Source organism: Vanacampus margaritifer, chromosome 6, assembly GCF_051991255.1.
Source record: "Vanacampus margaritifer isolate UIUO_Vmar chromosome 6, RoL_Vmar_1.0, whole genome shotgun sequence".
In the NCBI taxonomy this organism is placed as follows: domain Eukaryota; kingdom Metazoa; phylum Chordata; class Actinopteri; order Syngnathiformes; family Syngnathidae; genus Vanacampus; species Vanacampus margaritifer.
The window spans coordinates 27,157,697-27,175,522 of NC_135437.1; the positions used below are offsets into that span (position 1 = coordinate 27,157,697).

The 17,826-nt window shown below is 39.0% G+C and overlaps 1 long non-coding RNA gene across 1 annotated transcript in view; it reads left to right on the plus strand.

Moving 5' to 3' along the window:
- LOC144053999 (uncharacterized) overlaps positions 1-17,826 on the plus strand; it is a 161,787-nt gene that overhangs the window by 16,254 nt on the left and 127,707 nt on the right. The window contains exon 3 of the long non-coding RNA XR_013294575.1: positions 11,309-11,402. This is a non-coding gene — a long non-coding RNA (uncharacterized LOC144053999). The remainder of the gene's footprint in view (positions 1-11,308; positions 11,403-17,826) is intronic.

A 17,826-nucleotide genomic window follows, 5' to 3' on the forward strand; every position in this document is an offset into this window, starting at 1 on the left:
CAAATAGATATGTCAGCCGCAACATTAGCCTACGCTGTAATTGGCCGCAGAGGTCAGCCCGACAAAGCACGCGGGCCGACGTTTAATGTGGCACAAAAATTTGTTTGCTCACTCAGGCCGCCTAACCTCAACACACCCGGAAAAAAATTAATGATCCCGGCTGAGAAGTGACACTTAAATCTGCCCAAACATGCTCATGTTTCCATGTAAAACATCGTTAATGTTCCCATTAATACTCGGCGCGTCTCTTTGTATCTCTATGTATCATCTCCACATGCTCGGGAGGAAGACGATGAGCAGAGGCTAATGCCGGAATATGACCTTGCACCAATGACACTGTGATAAATGTGATGTACTTGCATGAGATGCACAAAAAAGATTTTTCAGTACACGAAATCGAAACACTAGTGAGTGCAAATTAGAGGTGGTAAATTTAAAGTAACTTTAAAATTATGGTACTAGTAGAACATAGAACATCTGAATGATATCAGTGAAATTTGTTTTAAAAATGCTTGAAAGACCTTAACCCTTTCGGACCCATAGATGATTGCAGTGGACATGACATATATGCGTGTCTAAACCAATAAAACGCATAATTTGGATGATGTCGACACTTCTGGTTCATGATTGGATTCTAGCTAACCAATCACAATCGCAAGTTTATTTGCATGATGTTAAAATTTTTTACATATAAAATTGGTATGTTTACAACATGTTACAGTCATATTATCCTGGCGTCCACTATAACAACGAAAAACATGAGATACAGTAACCCCCATTTTTCCCCCAATGTTTTCATGTGGGAAAATAGTCAAAATCAGTAATAATAATAAAAAAAAAAAGGCCAGCAGAAAAATGCAGAACTAAAGGGGTTAATCTTAGGAAGGTGAGAAAATTTAACAGTTGTGGTTTTTAACCCGGATATACACTGTATATGGGTAATGCAACAACATAAAAATATGTCACTTATTTTTCCTGCATCCAATGAGATGTGATGTCATTTGAAATAAAGCAACGCTTCTCAATTATTTTTTGCACCCCCAATAATAATACTCGTCGTTGCACATTCTGACAATTAGAGTGCCACTGCCATCTACTTTAGTGGATGTGCAATTGCACTTTATTCTATTACGGGAAAAAGGGAAAAAAGTGTTTGCTGGGGTCACACACGCCACTCCTGGCATCCTAATGCGCCCCTTACAACATTTTGAAAGAGCTCCTTATAAATGGCCAAGGAATAAAATACAGTTAAAAAAAAAAAAAAACGCGTAAATAGCAAATGCATGAGTAAATGAGTGCCATAGGGATTTACTACATGGATGATTGTCAAAATAAACAAACAAATACAAAAAGAAAGAAATAAAGCTCCTATTTGTGTCCAGTCTGTTGCAGGTGTCCATGACACCACTTAAAGGCACCTCTGGGCCCCAGTGTTTAGCTCACCGCTCACCATTTTGCAACCGCCCCGAGTGTGCGGTGCTGAAATCGCCCTTACAACCCCCCCGTGTAGTAATGTTACACCTCATCTGAGGGCATGGCCGCTGGCAAAAGCATGTTGCGCACCCATCGCTCGGATTCTTATGCAAATGAGAGCCACGGTGCATCCAGGGAACCTCGCCAAGCCGTCCTCCGACACCGACAGCGTATCTGCCCCAAGGCAAGACCACAGTACTTATTTATGTTTGGTAGACTATTACGTCAAGTTTTCGCACACCTTTGCAGCCATTTTATATGAAACATGATGAGGAGATTTATAAATACTCGATGTCGGCCTTGTTTTTCTTCATATATGCACGCCTCAATGCCACGTAAACCAAAGACTATAGTGAAAACTGCAACGGAAACATTTTCTGGTAAAATATGCCTCAAATGTATGCATAAAAACCAATGCAAAATCTTCTGAGGCTTTTATTTATTCATTTAAATTGTATTATTATTCAGCTCGACTGCAAATAGCGATGTAGCCCCTCACCAGTGTAAATGATGCCAAAACAGTTTCATATCATTTCTGTTTCATCAGTGCCTGCATGCTCTCTATAGCAACCCAGGCTAAATTTAGCTCCGCCCCCAAATTCAAAGCTTGGCCAACTTTACTATTTCTACCTAATGGCACAGGGCTTTTGTGCCATCTTGCGGCTATTTGGGTTCTAGAGAGACCACAAAAAATCTGAATAGGTGATTTTTTTTAGTGAATAAATAGGATAGGTAAAAATAAAAAAAATAGTCTACAGAGCTCTAAAATTTGAGACAGTGCAACTAAGATTTTAATTTCCCGTTAATCGTCCCAGTGCAGAATTTTTAATTTAAAGTGTGTGCCCCTAAATCTTCTACTAAAATTTCAGATTAGGAGCCACTGTGCTTCTTATTAAAAAAAAGTCTGGAGCCCTGCGGCCATGTAATATTTGTAAATAGTGTGTTATATTTTTTGCATTCACTTTTGACAAAACGTGATGATGATTATAGTAATTACCAGTAAAATGCCGTTAGAAGACAGTATTGCTCTGTAATCACCCTTTTTTTTTTAACATGCTTTTCAATTTCATTTTAAGCAGAATTATAAATTTATGCAGCGTTTAGTGTATGTTAATTTTAACGTGACAAAACCATTAATGAATGCTAAGAAGTGAACTTGACTGCATCAAGCGTGGTCAAAGGTTGTTTAGTTTATTTTAATTATCGAGCCATTTAGTATTTTATACTTATATTTTATATTTATACATACCTGGGGGAAATAATGCGTGCATGCGTGCGATTTTGTGCTCTTTAATTCACCTAAAACCAGTTATAAATCCCAGACCCTTCACCTTAACTGGATACTTCAGAGTCCCGCTAGAGTCATGAAGTTGTCAGGAGACCAAAAGAAGGATCAAAGGAAAAAAAGATAAAACAAAGTGAAATTCAGCGTCACCTACCACCCACAGAGCTACAAAACCAGAATCTTTCACTAACCCCAGAAACATCTAAATTCCAACAGATTAGGGAGACCTCAAGAGACCAGAAGAAAGACTAAAGGAAGGAACATACATTTTCAAACTGATAACATTTAGGGCTCTATTTTCATGACATGTGCAAATCCAGCACTGCGCGAGGCGTAAATCTGTGCCGAGGCTTCTTAGACCGAGTGTTGGTAATTTCACAAATCTGCAAGCAGGCATATTTAAAAAAAAAAAAAAAGAGACTTTTTTGTGTTATTGTGGGTGTGTACAGCCAATCAAAGTGGCTCCTCTCATTCTCTTTAAATGTGGGACTGACTTTTATGTTGCCAATCCTTTTTTGCAGCGTTTGATCTATCGTGGCGACTCTGGAACGCCACTGTGATGAATAGGGCTCCGCTATATGCTTTACTGCTATAAAATAGACCTTAATAGACACCAAATCTATGAGTGGTGGTGAAAAGGAACATACATGTGAATGTCACACCTGATATTAGCTGAAGGTTACGAAGCACTTTGCGAAATTCACAGCGCTCAGAACGGCTTAGTCATTATCGCTCAATTAAACATTCTTTACCTCGGGAGACCATCTCCTGCGGTTGCCAGGGAAACCAGCCGGCCTCCCTGTGTGCCTGGCATTCACGTGCCCTCCTATCTGAATGTTTGGATGGGATTTTTCTGGGTTACCCTTGGACCTGACATTCAAGTTTGACTGCAGCGTTATAAGCACAAAAACAGCAGATTGCATCTCACATGTTGTGCCAAATACAAAATGCTTCTAACTCTACTTAAGGCTTAGTTTTATTCTAGACATTACAAGATGTTTATTAGAATAGGTAAGGTCTCATTTGAGGACTAGAATGCCAATTTGAAAGGGGAACCTGATTTTGAGTGACCTGACTTAAGATAAGAGCAGTTTTTTTGTCCAGTGTTTGACTTGACTTGCAAGCAAAAATGAAGTGAACACAAGTCACAACCTGATTTTGAGTGACCTGACTTAAGATAAGAACAGTTTTTTTTTGTCCAGTGTTTGACTTGACTTACAAGCAAAAATGAAGTGAACACAAGTCACAACCTGATTTTGAGTGACCTGACTTAAGATAAGAGCAGTTTTTTGTCCAGTGTTTGACTTGACTTGCAAGCAAAAATGAAGTGAACACAAGTCACAACCTGATTTTGAGTGACCTGACTTAAGATAAGAGCAGTTTTTTTGTCCAGCGTTTGACTTGACTTGCAAGCAAAAATGAAGTGAACACAAGTCACAACCTGATTTTGAGTGACCTGACTTAAGATAAGAGCAGTTTTTTTTTGTCCAGCGTTTGACTTGACTTGCAAGCAAAAATGAAGTGAACACAAGTCACAACCTGATTTTGAGTGACCTGACTTAAGATAAGAGCAGTTTTTTTTGTCCAGCGTTTGACTTGACTTGCAAGCAAAAATGAAGTGAACACAAGTCACAACCTGATTTTGAGTGACCTGACTTAAGATAAGAGCAGTTTTTTGTCCAGTGTCTGACTTGACTTGCGGCCCAACGGACGTGACAGTCCTGCTATCATGTTATCAATGTAAGCAGACCTGCATTGAGGTTTGTTATTTGAGTGTTGGTAAAGACCATCGAGATCTCTCATAGTTATTCTTGCAGGTGTACCTAATGAAGTGTCCCAAGGCGTGTGTATTTTGTCCATTTAAACAGCATCATTAAACTGGCGTTAATCTTCTCTTTGATGAAAATATTTTTCTCCGGCACAAAAGTACACAAACACACACGCACATGCAAATGAGCAGCAAACACACAAATGCAATCTGATCATCTCATTAGAAATTCTCTCAGTTGGGTCGCTCCATAAGATGAGTGTGCGAGGGGACGCGATGATATATGAAGCTTCAAAAAGGAGGCTAATGACTGGAGTCGAGTTAATTAATCTCGCTAAAGATGCAGCATGCACACACACAAACACGCAATGTTGATGTTTATTAGTTATCGGCGGCGTATGACATCGTCGTAAGTCCTCTGGAGCGGCATCTGAATCCCGCGTCCCAAAATAAAGGCACGCGCCTCACGGAAAAAGCTAGCAACTACACAGCGGACGTCACCTGCAGCCCTTGAGTGTTTTGGTAAATAAGAAATGCAACTTTACCTTATGTGACACTGCGCTATATTCTGCTTGCTACTTTGATCTATTATTGCTTGCGTGAGCTATTTGTTTTGGTTTGTCACATGACTCTTGTTCACCAATAACCATTAGCAACGTTTGACTTAATTTCGCTATCAAGCGGCCTGCACAGAAAAGACTGCAGACGTTTTAACAGCGACTAATTTACGTGAAGCATTTCAGCCTACAAGAACTTCAGAATAACAATTTTTGAGAGCCTTTTTGTGGCAGAATTTTCCTGACATTGTTTAAAAAAAAAAAAAAGAATTATTATATTTACTGTTGTTTTAGTGAAATTGTTTTAAATGCTTGACTATTTGACGTTGATGCGCTGATATAAAAAAAAAAAAAACAGGTCAAAAGTTACTTCAGTTCTCAGTAAAGTAATCGTTTGGATGATTACATTTTACTTTGTTTACTGTTAGCGGGCTTACAGAAATCTGCAAACAATTGACGACTGTGTCCAAAAATTGCAAATAAATGTCAGAATGGGATCGGGTAAAAAAAATAAAATAAAAAAAATAATAATCAAATAAGGCGGGTTCTGCAGGAAATAATAATAATAAAAAATAATTCTGGGGGATAGGTCAAAAGACGGCCACATTCGCCGACTGGTGGTTATTTAGGGGAGCAATCGCTAATGCTAAATGCTATCTGTGTTGACAGCGCTAATCAAGCCAATGCACTCACCCTTATCCTACCTCTTTTCTGTCTCGCTGAAATGGGACGTCTGGTCACCCTAGTGTAGCCTGTTTAACATAGGCAGAATGGGGCTAAATGCTAATCTTAGCATTAGCTTAATATGTTTGTTCTGTGGTGGACATTCAGTACACTTTTGAAGGGGGGATTGAAGTGTGTTTTCTGGGTATTCCTCATGGTTTTCAATACAAATATATACATTAACGTGTATTGTAGTCCAACTCAGCAGTAAAAAAAAAAAAAAAAAAAAAAGCTTAATGTTTTTCCCTCCAACTGTTGTCAACTTGGCCAGAGAGTCTGGAAGACCACATGATGTTTTTCCATCAGCAATGCATTATTGTTGCCGTCAAACACGGCACGAAACCCCGCAGCCGAGGTCAAAGCGTTGCTTACCTCCGTAATAGCACACAATTTTTTTTTTTTCCATAAACGCCATTTCATCCGGAAATCCATTTGTGCCGGCGCACCTGCTGCGGGTGCAGTGAGAGAAAACGTCACGCTTGCTCATCTTTCACCTCCCAGTCAAAATTGCTGGCGGGTTGACTGCTTCTTTGACACAAAGTGCCTTTTAGGAAGACGTTTTGCTTTTCAACGTGACGTCTTTAAAGCAAATATGTCACTTCACAGTCACCACTCTGTACAGTTTGTAAGGAAAACTAACCAGTAGGTGTGTTTGTTTTAATATGTTGATATGCATGTTTGGTGTGATGGGGAATTACAACATTTGTCAATTGGCCCATTATTTTCACCTTAAAAGTTATAATTGAATAAATCCGAAGTTTCCGACGCTATGAGAATACCCTGAATCCACCATTCTGCTTGCGTAGCATTAGCAACTAGCAAGTGTGTAGTGTATGTCATTCTGGTTATTCTGTTGTCCCTAAGCGTCCTTTAAGCTGTTTAATGACACCTCATTTGGAGTTAACTGTAAAACTAAACACATGACAATAAGAATTACATCCACTATTATTTACAAGCAAATCATGCTTCGGTTTTTAAATATCGTTAGCCTAGCGCTAATGCTAAAAGCAAAGGGAGGATCCCATTCCAAATGTTAACCGGAAGTTAGCATCAACTTCGGGAGTGTTTTTCCTTCAAATAACGAATATTCCCACACAAATGCTGTGGGAACACATACGCACAGGTAAGATAACACTACCCAAAGGCACAAATTCTCCCCAATGTGTGAAAAACTTTTAATAGAATTCAATCATAACTTATCTCTCTCTCTCACTCTCTCTCTTTCTAAACAGTCAGTATTTGTTCTTACTGTTTTTCAGTTTATATTATTTTACTATATTCTATTCTTATTTCACTTATTTCAAGTTACAGTATATAATTTATTTCCTCAAAATTCAAGGATACAAACATGCAAGGATTTTTGTGTGTCTTAACACACATCACCGAGGTCCCAGGTTAGCCCAATAAGTCCCAATTTTATGCATTATAGATGAATCATCAAATTTGATATCTGCATCAGCCTCAAAAATTGCATATAGCTCGTGCAATAATAATAATGTCAGTCACTGCTACTTAGTGATATATCACAATCTTCATCATCACCCCTTTCTTTGTCTTCATCCCAGGAAGACTGATTTTTGCTTGCAACATATTCAACGTATGAGTACCTCGTGTGTGTGTGTGTGTGTGCGCGAGTGGGTGTGTGCATTATTTATCACGTGCGGCATGTTGAGGTTATTGCGGCTTTCCGCTAGAAAGATTCCAAATGAAATCTGCATCACAAATGTGCATGACTCACTCCTGTGTTTACCCCAGTGAAAAAAACAAAAAACAAACATACCCTGCTTAGAGAGTCCATTTTCAAATCCCATTAACCTGTGGCTGCATCCTAGCGCCAATGTTTTGGATGCATTTCAGGTCGCGACCTGACATGTCATGTCTCCCGGGTATCTTTGCGCAGGTTAAAGTCATTCAAATATCGTCAACTGGAGCAGCTGTCAGCTCAAGGGGACAAAATACAAAAAATGGAAGATGAAATTATGTCTTGTGTTCGCATTCTTTGGATCAAAGCCTTAAAACTAAAGGCAGAAATGTAACTTTTATTTTTATCTTGAGGTCATACTGACACCAAATTGGACTAGTGTTGTCACTATTGAATATTTTTAGAATCGATTCATCTTTCGATTATTCAATTGAATAATTTTACAAAAGCACCCCCCCCCCCCGATTACTGTTTATTAATCGGTGATTGGTGTTTATTTCGTACTTCGTATTCGTATAGTGATTTAAAAAAAGGGGGGTTGATGTTGTACTATGTTACCGGTTTGGTCATTATTTAGTAACAACAGCTTTTTGCAAATGTCTTATTTTGATTAAACACAGAAGATAATCAATCTTCATTCATAAAGGGCTACAGAAATGGTCACGTTTCGGTTCTGTGCAGGTTGTGTTTTTGTTTTGGGTGTTCATGTTGTTCTGTGGTTGATGCTTTTTGTCATGTGTTCCTGGTTTCTTCCCTTGTCTCGATATGCCTAACCACGCCCACCGGATAGCCGTGTCAAAGTCGATTTGCGCAGCCTCCTTAGCTTCCTTATGCTTTTGCAGCAAAATAGTCATAGCCATAGCCACAACCAAGTCATAGCCGCAGTGCACCTGTTGTTTTGTCACTTAAACAATGCTTGCAAGCTTTAAGGTGTGCAGTTACACAAACACTTTCAGCACTCCGTTCACCGCCATTCAAATCACGGCTTTGTTTGGTAGCAATTTTTATTAATTTTTTTACTTGATTTTCACGCATGCGCAAACGTAAATGCTTATTACTGTTGATATGCTGAAATCAGAGGATTTGGACAATTTTAATAATAAAAAAAAAAAAAAAGGCTCCAAGCGATTGATTATTAAAATAGTTGTCAATTACTTTGATAATCAATTACTTGTCGATTAATCGATAACTTTTGACAGCTCTAAATTGGACTGAAATTCATATTGGCTATGTATTAACACATTCACTGACATTGACAAGAGTAGCTGTCAATTACGATTTTTTTCCTTAATATTTTTGGTGGCATATGGTGATTGTCTCCCAAGCAGCTCAGCAGCAACGATTTGAACCTGCCTGCACTTTGAGGCAGATGTTAACAATTAGGTGCTGCCTTATTGTGAACTCAACAACGTAAATCTCATGTTAAATCAACTCTAGATGACCCTGAGCAAAATATGGCATATTTTTAATAAAGTCCTGAATCTGCACAAGGCCGAGTAGAAAATATGGAGAGGCTCATTTCCCACCCCCAGCAAAGCCATTTGTTTACTTGGCACACCTGGCAGCCGCTCATTGTTGACTCTGCAGAGGCCAGTTGGTATTGGAAGGCCTCCACGCGGGTACATATCGACCGGGCCGAAAGTTGACCGCTCGCTCCCGTCGCCTCAGCTGCATGTCACGGCGAGTCAATTAAAAGTAGACCGGAAGGCCCGTCCGATGAGACCAGCCGGCAGAAGTGACAGCTGGAGGAGGACGGAGGGAGAGTCAAGTGGGATGGAGAGGTGGAAAGATGCTCGTGTAATTTAGTAGAGCGCTCCCAGAGCGCATACCTCTGCCAAGGTCGTCATATCAAACCCCTTTCCAGCAAGCTGTACAGCTCGACTCAGTTCACAATGATATGCATTAGTTTGTAATAGAACTAGAGATGTCTCGATCACGTTTGTTTGCACCCAAGTCTAAGTCAGAGTCATTTGATATGAGTTTTGATCTGATGCATTTGCATCCAAATTCTCATATATTTTCTTTTGTTATTATTATTATCCGAATAAATCTCTCCCATTCTAACTTTTTATATGGCTGCAAGTCAGCTGTGGTTCAAAGTCAAGTACGTAAATAAAATATTTTATTTTTTATTTAAAAAATTACGAAAATTCCAAAATCCAATCTTTTTCAGCTGATACCGATCAACCGAAATCGGCGTCGATCACATGAAAAGTAACAATGTAATAAAACTAGAGATGCCCCAATCACATTTTTTTGCACCCAAGTCTGAGTCCGCAGTCATTTGATTTGAAATATCTGCCGATACCAAGTCTCAAGCCGATACCTTGGCAATTCATTACAAAGGAAAAAAAAGTCGGGGTATCAGGCAATTAGAATTTTTAATCATAGTTAATCGCATGACTTTCGATAGTTAACTCATGATTAATCGCAAATTTTATATCTGTTCTAAATGTACAATAGAAGTTTTCATACACTTGCTGGCATAAAAGTGGGAAAAAATGTTAAGCCCATTGAAATATGGCTGCATCTTTTAGTAAGTGATACAGTAATTTCATAATAATTCATAAAATTGAGTTAAATTAAAATATGTACTTTACTGTAAAAAAACGAGTGTGATATTGATTTGTGTTGAGATAATTTTTCTGCCACAAGATGGCATAATTGCATTTGTAAGACATTGGTGACAGCTCAGTGCATTTTTCTTTTCATTAAGAGTTATCTAATCTTTAACATGAAATAACTTGCAGTCATTAATCGCGCATTAAAAAAAATTGTGGCATTTTAGGAACTTTAAATGAACTCAAAATTAACGCACTAATTTTGGGGGTGTCAACATTTAAAAAAAAAAAAAGCACATCCAAATTGTCTTAATGATCTTATTTTTCTAATAAAGGTAAGGAATTATTTTTACATCAGCAGTAGTTAAACTCAAGTAAACAAAATATTTAATTCTTGACTTAAGAAATTAAGAAAATTCAAAAATCCAATCTTTTTCACCCCATACTGATCAACTGCCCCAATTTCCGATCACATAATCGTATCAAGACAATTACATTTTGGCAGTAATCTGCCAAACCAATAATATCGGATAGTCAATATCACTAGCATCAATCAAAATAGGAGGCTGATGACCGTGGTTTGATTATGAGGCTGTCGCCATGGTTACCTTGCATCGCTCCAGCATTTGTTGACACTGTTTGTCATTCACCCACATGCACGTATACACACGCACACACAAAATGGAGTGGGATAAGAGGATAGCGAATGTCAAAGGACCCTCAGTCCCATCAGAAAAGATCTTCTTGTTCCGGACTAAAGGCCGGTCAGCTGCCGAGCCGGAAAAGGAAGGGAGAGAGTGTCGTGATGTTGGCACTTATCTTTTCCTGGATCCCCCCCCCCAATACATAAAAAGTTTGCCCCTGTGTCATTAGCACTAATCTGTGCATCCATTTCAGTGCAGCTTTGCTTACCTTTTAGCCATTGTTGGTTGGCTAATTTCACACTTGGAATTTAATATCTATGGAGTTTTTTTATTATGTCCTTGATATTTAAGAAAAATTGATGCACCATAATTAATCAATTTCGTATTAAAGTGAAGTGAATCGAAACTGGAAAAATTGATTCAAAGTGAGCTATTGTGAATCGAAATCGAATTGATTCAGGAAATTAGAATCGATACTCAGTCCTAATATTTACACTGTGAAAATCTAACCAGGGGAGAGTAGGGAGTCTCTTTGAGGAATTCAATATGTCCGTCAGTGTGACGATGTGTGTGTGTGTGTGTTTTTTGGGTACAGAAGTGGTGACAGAGCAAAAGTTTCTCAAGACAGCAGCCAGACATTGATCGCCATCACAACAGATGAACACTCTGGGGATTGAAAAGTCTCACAGGTAGCGTCTTCCACCAGCAGCCTCCCCTTGACAAATCTACTGGACTGATGCACGTACACACACACACACACGCGCACACACTAACCTGCCTGGCATCTCTGGATCGTCTTCAGCGCAAGGCACTCACTCATTTCCAATTACCAGGCAGGCACCCGCGGTTCCGAGACAATAGCTCACCAAACTTGATTAGCCGTTCCCATGGCGTCGGCGGGACAGCAGATGAAGTCGGCGGTATTGAACGCGGCGCGGGAGTGGCCTCGCTCAAGTTATTTTGCAAGCGTATCTCGTTTTGCATTTAGTGACAGAGGACAGAACAGTTTAACGATCCACTAATCGATATCATGGTTTTATATTGAGCAAGGTAATGCTGCCCGGTGGAGTTGTAACAAACCGTCGTGTGGCTGCCGTCATCGGTCAGCAGGCTTAATATACATGTTTATGGATTACGGGAGGAACCAGTAGAAAACGCTCGTAAGCATGCCCAAATCAGATCATTGGAACTACTGTAGTGGTGCAACGCATCACAAAAGTAACGGTTTGTTTTTTATAGTACTTTGTCTTCATTTATTTTGTAAAACGCATTTAAATTATGGCCCCCCGCAGAAAAATAAATTCAAAATGGCTAATTACAGCTTTTTAGGATTTAGGAACACAACTTTAAGTGCAATATGAGGCACAAACATTCTTATTTTATACATGGTCCCTGTGTAAAATAACAAGGTATTCATTTAAGCAAGTATTACCTAATACCTAATATAGTTGTGTTCCTAAAATCTAAACGGCTATGTTTGACATTTTGAGTTCAATGTTTTTCTTTTTTAATGGGCAAAAGTGTTTTATAATTTAAATGAAGACAAAGTTCTATTCATCTTTTTTTTTGTGCAATTTAAGGCACATTCTCTTCATTTAAACATGGCGAGTGAATTACAAAGTAGCCTATATTGAAAAAGAATTCAAGTAAGCCAACTGTCAAACTCATTTACAGCTACCAGCCAGGCACTCCTAGTTAATGCTAACAGCTAGCCGCTAGGCAGTAGTCACTTACGTCAGAGACTTCTACCGTATCATACAATGACGCCGTAATTGATTAGCGGTAAATTAGGATAGCGTTCTGTTGCAACTTTAATGTCAATCACAACTACAATAAAGAAATCTTAAAACGTCTTAAGGGAAGTCAAGCTAGCCATCACGCCGCGACGTGGGCCAACTTCAAAGTAAAAGTCTACTAAGGCTATTTGCTATTGCCGTCGATGTATTATTTGGTGAACTTTATTTTGAAGTTAGCCTTAGCGTAGGCGCATGTTGTTTCAGCTTCTTTGACATGTCTGAGGGAGCAGAGGTGGCAAATCCCGGTCCAAAAAGTAAAAACCCTGCCACAGTTTGGCTTTAGCCCCTGATGCTAGCTAGCTAGCTAGCACCCTAGCAGGTAACCGAGCACCCAGGGAGCTAGCTAAGGAGCTCACTAGCTAATACCTGGGGCTAAAGCCAAACTGTGGCAGGGTTTTTACTTTCTGGTTGGGAGAAGAGGCAGAAAAAAAATCCTGTATCATTAATTTGAGGACTAATTTCACCCCAAGTTGCCAAAATGCTCCCATACATGCGACTTACATGATCCACAAGGGGTTTCAACTTCCTCTGCTGCTATTATAGCGAATGTGGACTGATTAAGTTGCTTTCGTGTGAATGCGCACTTTCCACCAACAAATCCGAACCACGATCTGAACCGAACCGAGGCTCATTTGGTGGTGGACGAATCGATCCAAATATCGATACTATCGATACCAGTGCTGGTGCCGATACTAATCAATATTAGTGCCATGAGATTGATACTTGAGTTACTATGTACTCTTTCTCTTTCTTTTTTTTTTATCAAAAAGATAACTTAGCTGACTGCATTTGTTTGTTCAGTGGCGCTCCAGGCGGTCACAGCGCAGCCACACTTTTGCTTTGATGTCATGTCCTGGTCACGTGACTCAGCAGTGCCCAGTTAACAAGCAAGTAGTTTCAGCCAGCAGCAGCAAACACACGAGCAGCTCGGAAAAGATGGACCTGAGAGGAAGTTGAGCCTCGGGTGGTTTTGCAAACGATACATTGACGATCTGGAGGTCAAATATTGCAGAAATATTGCACATTAATGCAAACATTTAAGAAAACAGCAAGCTTCAGAATTGGAGATGAGAAATACCCCCCCTGGACCCAACAGACCCAGACTTTGTACCCACAGGTACAGTTTACTGGTAGAGACAAAATCCAGGTAAATAATGAAAAAAAAATGAAAGTAATATTTTATTTATCCATTCAGCATGAATTAATATTCATTTTCAAAGTGCCACTGGCCATTTGTTTCTTTGGCCGGCTCAAAAATAAAAATGAATTATGCTTCGACCCTGATGCAATTCAACCCGTGGAAATGTGTTATTAAAATAAAAGCTGGAATTTAAACAACAGTACTAATTTAATGCAGCTCAGAATGTATTGATTAGAACTACTTTTGTATTAATTGTGAAAAGTATACTTGCTAGAGCAAGTATACAAAAACGTTTAGTGTTATAAAGTATTTTTAATTTATTTAAAAGCAGCAAGCAAAGATACCAGCTGTCGATATCGAGACGATACCAGCCCTTATTTCAAGACATGGGTACTCACTTTTGTGTCCTTTTTACGATCAAGGAAAATTTGAAAAATAGAAAATTGCCATTAATTCATGCAATTTTAAGGAAATGCTATATATGGGATCATATTTAAGTCTTTATCTGTCATTGCTTTCTTGGAGAAATTTTATTTATCAAAAGTACTAGTGGTATCTGTATTTAGCATCAGTGACTACGTTAAGAGTTGAGTACTCATACTAGTATCGGTCTAAAAAAAAACCTTAATAAAACTAAAATAATTTCCTGGTTAATAATATTCCAAAGTTAAAAAAAATGCACAAAAACAATGAAAAGTAAAGAAAATGAATAGTTTAGCATTTTTAAATATGCATAAACCTTAATTATAAAAAAAGAAAAAAGATTCTGCCACGGTCTCATCTTGCAGTATATTGCGCACAACATAGATTAAATGTAAGATGCTGTCAGCAGCCAGAGCGGCTGAGGGAATGTGTTTCTATAGCAACCATCAGCCTATCATGCATTTGCAACACCACTTTTGCGGCATCAAGACACGCTCCTATTTTATTTTTTATTTTTTTACACACACTCATGTTTATGTTGCACGGCAAGGTCAGCCAGGTGACCTCGTGGTTAGCACGTCTGCCCTGCGATTTTCTGACGGGTAGACTGCAGCTCAGCATAGGGTGGGGAAGGGATGCCGGCGGGGTCTCTTGCCACGTGAGGTCTCCTGCGCTCCACGTGGAGAAGGAGAAGAAGCAAGAAAAGTCAGAGGGCGGCGAGAGTGAGAGACAGAAGGTGTGTTCTTTTCCTCCTCATCTGACAAGTGCGGAATGTGAGGCAACAGCTGAGACGTAGACTGAAGCAAAACACGCCATCTGCCGTCACCAAACACCCGCCATCTTGTTCCTTGATATTAATACTCGCCGCTCACAGCCACGCGGAACAATCCTGGCCGCGAGCACGGATTAGAAATACAGATTACGGCTTTTAGAGGGGGCATTCTAAAAGCCTTAATCTATATCAGTAGACCTCCACCAAGGCTGAAGAATCCTAATTTGGGCGTTTACTAAATGTATTTTAGACTAATTGTATTTTAAGCTAGGCAAGGCAGCTTTATTTATATAGCACATTTTCATACACAAGCAAATGGTAAATGGACTGCACAGTGCTTTATCAACACCATATGCCAATAACGCTAACAACATTCAGAAGCAATGCCGATAAAATAAAAGTAGCTCACCAGAATACCAAAAGTTCGTATTTTTGACATTTAAACATGTAACACCACTATTTATTTTTTTTGAACGTGTGATTAATAACCGCCCCTTACTTGCAATGCCTGTACTTCAGGAATTCCAGTTGCAACGCAGCAGACACGTCCACGTCAAAATTTAGCAGTAATAATAATGCATATATTTGTGGAGACTGGAGTCAAGCTGTATTTTACAATTTTAAAAATTTGCAGAATTTCACAAGTTACTTCATGTTAAAGATTAGGGGGGAAAATGCACTGAGCTGTCATCAATGTCTTACAAATGCAATTATGTCATCTAGTGGCAGAAAAATGACCTCAACACAAATCAATATCTTCATCTTTTTAATTTTAACTCAATTTTATGAATTATTATGAAATTACTGTATCACTTACTAAAAGATGCAGCCATATCTCTATTAGTTTAAAAAAAAGTTCACTTTTGTGTTAACAAGAGTATATAAAATATTGTATTGTACATTTTATTGGTACATTTAGAACAGCTATACAATGTGTGCATAATTGTTAGTTAACTATTGAAGTCATGTGATTAATTACGATTAAAAATTTTAATCGCCTGACACCCCTACTTCTTAACACATTTAAAAGTAGAGAAATAAAATCAGGTTCTTAAAATGACTAAAAGGCCGTACTGTGAAATTGAGTTAAAAATGTTTTAACCCATCGGCGCTTCTAATTAGGGTACCTACAGAGGCAGCTGAACTGTTGCACAGGCAACCGGTGGAAGGAGGCCAGAATCTGAGTTATATAATCCAGTCTAAGTATATAATCCAGTTAAAAGGTGAGCAGCAATGAGACAATTGGAGATGTTGAAAAGATAACTGGCGGACTCCAAAATTAAGCGCATTACAGAAATCCAATCTGGGATGTAATAAATGAATAGAAAGCACGTTGAAACATTTAAAAGTGAAGAATGTGGCCTTCGATTTTTTTTTACTGCGACCCGTGCAAGAACAAGTTTAGACACCCCCTCTTTACGCAATATCTGCTCCTTGTTTCTCATAGGACTTATAAATCCTTCATAAATATTTAAAGGACGAAAGGAGCTCATTCCAACCCGAACCTCAATTTAAAGGCCAATTGACCCAGAAAGAAGTTGCACTTGTGCCCGGTACTTCATCCTTCTCCACCCACTTGTGGCGCGAGTCGAGAGGGGAATCTGCGACGAGGATATGAATCGAGTCAATGAGAGCAATCAACGCTGGCTCGAGAGAATGGCAGAAGGAGTTTCGATGCGTTTCTTGCCAAAGATGTGAAGGAGCTTGGCGCACATGTTATTAGTTAACGTGCGCATCAACATTTTCAGAAAATAAATGAATGTGGGTACAAACTGTAATATACAACTTTGGAAATGGCAAGCTGCAAATTTGCTGCCATTGCTTCAATTCGATCACTGGCTGTGGTTGGAAAAAATATTATGTCTGGTCACCCTATCGATATAACGTCTTTTAGCTAGAGAGCACATCGGGGTCAAACTCAAAGCTCTGCAGTTCTCGGTGTCACGGAGGAAAACAACTTTTCTCTCGAACCTGAATAAATTTGTCCTTTTCAACACATTGCACACTGTGTTATTAAACATTTCAGCTGGCCCACAAATCCACATGCCAAGTTATGGAGCAAGTAGGTGTTAACAGATGATGTCTTTATAAAAAGCGCACCTTTTATAGAAATGGAAGCCACACTAGCTGCTAGAACACAATGCTTTTCATTGGCTAAATATTTAATGTCATAGCAATGAATGTACTTTCTCAGGTCAACCGTGTCAAGCTGTTAATTATTTGTTGCTTTTGAGGATATTTAGACCAAATGTATTTTCGTATTGTAAGAGAACTTCATTTGGGAATTGTTTTTAAAGTGTAGTTTTGTTTGTACTTAATGGACGGAAGTGTTGTAAAACGTCTTGATCAATTATTCGTAGACTAAATTCATTAGCAATTGGTGCTAGCATATCTATAGGCTTTGAAATCTAGATAGATAGATGGATGGCTGGATGGATAGATGGATACGCTAGCTGGATAGATGGATACGCTAGCTGGATAGATAGATAGATATACTAGCTGGATAGATAGATAGATACGCTAGCCAGCTAGATAGATAGATACGCTAGCTGGATAGATAGATAGATATACTAGCTGGATAGATAGATAGATACGCTAGCCAGCTAGATAGATAGATACGCTAGCTAACTAGCTAGCTAGCTAGATAGATAGATAAATAGATAGATAGCATTAACCATCTAGGTCACCAGGTAGCTTTATTTTAAATTCGCTATAGTTAGAATTGGTAGAAGTTCCCATAGTAAAAGTTTCTCTCAGACTGTGGTCTTTAATTTTGGCTTTTTTTTCAGGTCACCATCAGTGATTTAAATCATGATAAATGCGCTGGCAACTGGGAGTTGGATCAGGCTGCACACACGCACGCACACACACGCACACACACACACACACACACACACACACACACACACACACACACACACACACTGCATATGTAGCATTTCACACAGCAGAAGCTAGAGGGCGCTGTGGATTTTTAACAA